At 47.6% G+C, this 6,000-nt stretch overlaps 1 long non-coding RNA gene across 1 annotated transcript; it reads right to left on the bottom strand.

Annotated features, from left to right (window-relative positions):
- Positions 1-982: 982 nt before the first annotated feature.
- Positions 983-3,202, bottom strand: LOC147090574 (uncharacterized). Its single transcript, XR_015075287.1, has 2 exons — positions 2,836-3,202; positions 983-1,581 (listed from the first exon to the last, which is right to left on the bottom strand). It is a non-coding gene; the product is annotated as an uncharacterized LOC147090574 (long non-coding RNA).
- Positions 3,203-6,000: the final 2,798 nt, after the last annotated feature.

The following is a 6,000-nucleotide window of genomic DNA, read 5'->3' as shown; positions in this document are numbered from 1 at the left end:
ACCACGTGGAGACAGGACGCCCGAGAGGATCAAAACGCAGACCTTTCAAAACCTTATACTTTCTAATTGGATTGGTGAGCATGTTTCTGGCCCCTCAATCTGATCTAGATAGGTTTAGGGGGTGGGCATTTTAGGGGATAATTAACATGAGTTGTCCCTCAATGTTCCGTGTGTTTCCCCATTTCGTGATGACCGTTGTAAAGAAAGACAGACACAGACAGACACTGTTATGATTTGTTTTTCCCTCCCATGTACCTTTTTATTGACTTGCTTTTGATTTGTTCCTTTATGCAATAAAATTTCATTTTGTTTTTCACTAAACTTGGTCTATAGGGTATTCTCTACATTGTAGTTCCTGCCTCAAAGTCCAAGGTATAGAACCTAAGGGGCGAGTGGGTCGAACCACTCATGGTTTTATTGTGCAAGAGAGAGAGAGGCCTCTGGAGAGAGAAACCTCTGCAATCTAAAACCCCTTACAGGCTGCACCTGCTTTGGAAATGTTTGACGAGGCAATGTATGGGAATTAATCTGAATCTAACCCTTGCTTTATATGCCCTGGGAGTATTTGATGGGACAGTCTATGGGAGCATTAATCTGTATCTAGCCCATTCCGTACTAGTCCTGAGAGTGTTAGATTGGAGAATGGGGAGGGAGCTTTCTTTGCATCTAACATTTGCTGTACCTGCCCAGGGATTACTTGATGGAACAGTATGGAGAGTGATTTACACTGTATCTAATCCGTGCTGTACCTGCCCTAACAGAGGCAGGGAGAGAGGGGGAGAGAGAGAGAGAGAGAGAAAGGCAGAGATCGACTGCCAGACAGAGTGAGGGTGGCAGAGAGAGAGGGGGGTACAGAGAGATACAGCACGGGTTAGATACAGAGTAAAGCTCCCTCTACACTGTCCCATCAAACACTCCCAAGGCAGTTATAGCCAGGTTAGATAGAGTGTTGGGTGAAAATAAAGTCACATCTAATCTGTGGTAAAGTAAAAGGTGCAGTTTATTGAAAACAGAGCTCTGGGAGAAGCATCTCAGACCCCGCGGTCTGTGCGAGCACCTTCTTCCCGATCAATGAAATTCACAAGCTTATATACAGTACAAGACTGGAGCACATCGATAGCCGTTATTACATTACTTATTCCTTGGTCAATCCGGCTCCGTGGCAACAGGCCCCCCCCCCAATTATATTCCTTCAAAAACAACCTAATTATAACTTTACATCGTTAGCTAAGCCCCTTCTTTCAGTTCTGTCTTTTATCTAAGTTTGTCCATTTATCTGGATCGCAGGGTCCATTCTTGCTTCATCGTGGTGTCAGCCGATCTGAGTCAGTGACTCGTGATTGGACATGGCTCAAAGGTTAATCAAATATACCTTACATACATCCGCGTGACAGTTGTTACTTCGTAACTCGATTGTTCTGCAAATTTTAACCTTGTTATTGCAGCTTCTCATATCTCCACATGCTCAATCACTTTTGTAGTTCAGTTTCTGACCATCTGTTCCATTTGTGGTTTCAACCGAAACTAGGTCGTTATGCTGTGTCGCTTGACTGCAACATTCAACTGGCTCAAATCCCAACCCTACAAGGAGATAAGCGGGGCGGAATTAAATGGGGTTATTCGACAGCTGGGTGGAATTCACAGGGGGGTTAAAAGGGGTATTTCATAGCGGGGAAATTATACACGGAGATTAAATGGGGAATTGCAGTGGGTGGGGGCAGCCATTTTGTGTTCAGTGCGGGGGGCAGCCATTTTGTGTTAGGTGCAGGGGCAGCCATTTTGTGTTAGGTGCAGGGGGCAGCCATTTTGTGTTCGGTGCTGGGAGGGCAGCCATTTTGTGTTCGGTGCTGGGAGGGCAGCCATTTTGTGCGTGGTGCAGGGAGGGCAGCCATTTTGTGCGTGGTGCGGGGGCAGCCATTTTGTGTTCGGTACAGGGAGAGCAGCCATTTTGTGTTTGGTGCGGGGGGGGGGCAGCCATTTTGTGCGTGGTGCCGGGGCCGGGGGGGGGGGGAAGAGAGAGTGTTTTACAGAGTTTGTGTTTGTCTGGACATCAATTAAAGCAAATTAAATAGGGTGGTGATTTGGAGCCATACCAGGTAAGTGAGTCACGCACAGGGCAAAATAGAGTTTCACCAGTGGTGGGGAGGGAGATTGACAGGGCGGGGTGGGGGGGATTATACAGGGATGGAGATATATGGGGGTCTTATACAGGGCGGGGTGGGGAGGAGGGAAGGAGTTTCACAGAGGGAGAGAGATACAGGGGGCAGAGTGTACAGGGAGATGGGGTGAATTATACAGGGGGAGTTATTGCACAGGAAGATCGATTATGAAAGTAAACTAGCAAAAAATATAAAAACAGATAGCAAGAGTTTCTACAGTTATATAAAAAGAAAAAAGGGTGGCTAAAGTGAATGTTGGTCCCTTAGAGGATGAGACCAGGAAATTAGTGGTGGGGAACATGGAGATGGCAAAAACGCTGAACAAATATTTTGTATCAGTCTTTATAGTAGAGGACACTAAAAATATCCCAACACTGGACAAACAGGGGGCTATAGGGGGGAGGAGGAGTTAAACACGATTAAAATCACTAAGGAGGTGGTACTCGGTAAGATAATGGGACTGAAAGCAAATAAATCCCCTGGACCTGATGGCTTACATGCTAGGGGGCAGAGGGGGGGGGGGGGGGGAAAGAAAGACACACACACAGAGACAGAGAGAGAGATCACCGTCCCACATGCCACCAACGGGACTGGGACCCAGTTCACACAGACCAACATTTATTACCTGGACACTCAAAGAGTTTCAACACTAAAGAGACACAAAATACTACATTACCTGGACACTGAGTGGAGATTACAGTCAAAGAGCCACTCACCAAACATGAACCCACCATCCCTCCCACAATTAGAAAGAGTGAGATATCCATGGGTTTACCATTTTATAGCCCAGTCCTGTCCCCTCCTCCCACTCCACAGCCCCCCAGCCTATCAGAGTGCTGCTTCCTCCACCTGAAGCCCGCCCCCCAGGTGTGGGACAGTCCAAGGTGAGTTTGCCTTTATCCAGGGGGGTGGTGGAGGCCTGGCCATGTGTTGGCTCCCAAATGGTTCCTTCCTGTCTCTGGCCAACAGCTGCCCTTCCCCCAGACCCCTGACTGCAGGCAGACAGATAGACACAGGCGTGGACTGAGGGACCTTGGGGAGGCCCCCACTCACCTGCAACAGGTACATCACCCTCCCTGTCTGAGGCTGCTGCCTCCTCCCACACCCCTTTGTGGGAGAAGTCTTGTTTGATGGTCCTTATTCCAAGCTCCATGTCTGTGCTTCCCAACCTCATGCTGTTGTGGCTCCCTGTTTAATCCCGACTTGGTTCAGCCGTCCCCTGTGCAGTGTGTGTTGTGCATCTGTTTATCTGTGTCAGCACCTGGACATATGCAGTGAAATGTGGGTCACCTGAAGCAAAGAGATGCTCACCTTCCAATACACACCTTTGTAAACCTCTCGCTCGCCCTCTGTTGGTTTATCCATGTTACTGCATTACAGGTAAATCTCTCGCTCGCCCTCTGTCGGTTTGTCCATGTTACTGCATTACAGCTAAATCTCTCGCTCGCCCTCTGTCGGTTTATCCATGTTACTGCATTACAGGTAAATCTCTCGCTCGCCCTCTTCAGGTTTATCCATGTTACTGCATTACAGGTAAATCTCTCGCTCGCCCTCTTTAGGTTTGTCCATGTTACTGCATTACAGGTAAATCTCTCGCCCGCCCTCTTCGGGTTTATCCATGTTACTGCATTACAGGTAAATCTCTCGCTCGCCCTCTTCAGGTTTATCCATGTTACTGCATTACAGGTAAATCTCTCGCTCGCCCTCTTCAGGTTTATCCATGTTACTGCATTACAGGTAAATCTCGCTCGCCCTCTTCCGGTTTATCCATGTTACTGCATTACAGGTAAATCTCTCGCTCGCCCTCTTCAGGTTTATCCATGTTACTGCATTACAGGTAAATCTCTCGCTCGCCCTCTTCAGGTTTATCCATGTTACTGCATTACAGGTAAATCTCTCGCTCGCCCTCTTCAGGTTTATCCATGTTACTGCATTACAGGTAAATCTCTCGCTCGCCCTCTTCAGGTTTATCCATGTTACTGCATTACAGGTAAATCTCTCGCTCGCCCTCTTCAGGTTTATCCATGTTACTGCATTACAGGTAAATCTCTCGCTCGCCCTCTTCAGGTTTATCCATGTTACTGCATTACAGGTAACTCTCGCTCGCCCTCTTCCAGTTTATCCATGTTACTGCATTACAGGTAAATCTCTCGCTCGCCCTCTTCAGGTTTATCCATGTTACTGCATTACAGGTAAATCTCTCGCTCGCCCTCTTCAGGTTTATCCATGTTACTGCATTACAGCTAAATCTCTCGCTCGCCCTCTTCAGGTTTATCCATGTTACTGCATTACAGCTAAATCTCTCGCTCGCCCTCTTCAGGTTTATCCATGTTACTGCATTACAGCTAAATCTGTTGCTCGCCCTCTGTTGGTTTATCCATGTTACTGCACTGGGGGCGTGATGTGTGGGGCGTGCAGAGGGAGCTGTACTCTGCATCTAACCCGTGCTGTAGCTATCCTGGGAGTGTTTGATGGGGCTCACCACCACCTTCTGATGGGCAACTAGGGATGGGCAATAAGTGCTGGCCTTGCCAGCAACACCAACATCCCGTGAATGAATAAAATGTAAAAACTGGATAGCTCTTTCAAAGAGCCGGCACTGGCATGTAGGACCGGATAGCCTCCTTCGGTGCAGTATAGCTGTAATTCCAGCCCTATTGCCCATTGAAATAACTTGTAGATTGCTCCCACGATCTAGAAATTTCCTCCAACTAAATACTGGGAAGACCGAAGCCAGTCTTCAGTCCCCGCCACGAACTCCATACACGAGTCAGCAACTCCGTAGCTTCTATAGATATGTGAAGAGAAAAAGATTGGTAAAGTCAAGCGTAGGTCCCTTGCAGTCAGAATCAGGGGAATAGATAAGGGAGAACAAGTGGATGTGGTGTATTTGGACTTTCAGAAGGCTTTCGATAAGGTCCCGCATAAGAGACTAGCGTGCAAAGTTAAAGCACATGGGATTGGGGGCAAGGTACTGACTTGGATAGAGAACTGGTTGGCAGACAGGAAGCAAAGAGTTGGAATAAACGGGTCTTTTTCCGAGTGGCAGGCAGTGACTACTGGGGTACCGCAGGGATCGGTGCTAGGACCCCAGCTATTCACAATATATATTAATGATCTAGACGAGGGAACTATATGTAATATCTCCACGTTTGCAGACGACACAAAGCTGGTTGGGCGTGTGTGCTGTGAGGAGGATGCAGAGAAACTCCAGTACGATTTGGACAGGTTGGGCGATTGGGCAGATGCAGTATAGAGATAAATGCAAGGTTAGCCACTTTGGTGGCAAAAACAGGAAGACAATAGATTGGGAAAAGGGGAAGTGCAACGAGACCAGTCACTGAAAGTAAGCATGCAGGTGCAGCAGGCGGTTAAGAAGGTGATGGGCCTTCAATAACCACAAAACTAGAAGTTATAGACTTAAAACAGTTGGCTTTTAATCACTAAGATCAGAGCTAACATCTCAACACGCCGACTGGTTCACAGGAATGAGTCATACAGATCCTGGGATCTTTATGTAAGAGAAGTCAGGGGCGGAGCCAAGACCTGGAACCTCCCAGGTTAGTCGGGAAAGAGGAAGTGAAACTATACACAGTGGGGGAGGGTAATATACATGAGTGCAAAACGAATACAGGATCAAGACAAACAGATTTCATTACAGAAGGCAAATGGTATGTTGGCCTTCGTAGCAAGAGGGTTTGAGTACAGGAACAAGGATGTCTTGCTGAAGTTGTACAGGGCCTTGGTGAGACCACATCTGGAGTATTGTGTGCAGTTTTGGTCGCCTTATCTGAGGAAGGATGTTCTTGCCAGGGAAGGAGTTCAGCGAAGATTCACCAGG

This window comes from Somniosus microcephalus, unplaced genomic scaffold (genome assembly GCF_052327205.1).
Source record: "Somniosus microcephalus isolate GS21.2 unplaced genomic scaffold, FLI_Smic_1.0 unresolved_chr4, whole genome shotgun sequence".
Classification (NCBI taxonomy): Eukaryota; Metazoa; Chordata; class Chondrichthyes; order Squaliformes; family Somniosidae; genus Somniosus; species Somniosus microcephalus.
Note: the sequence above shows the minus strand (reverse complement) of the source record. Positions and strands in the feature narration are given on the sequence as shown.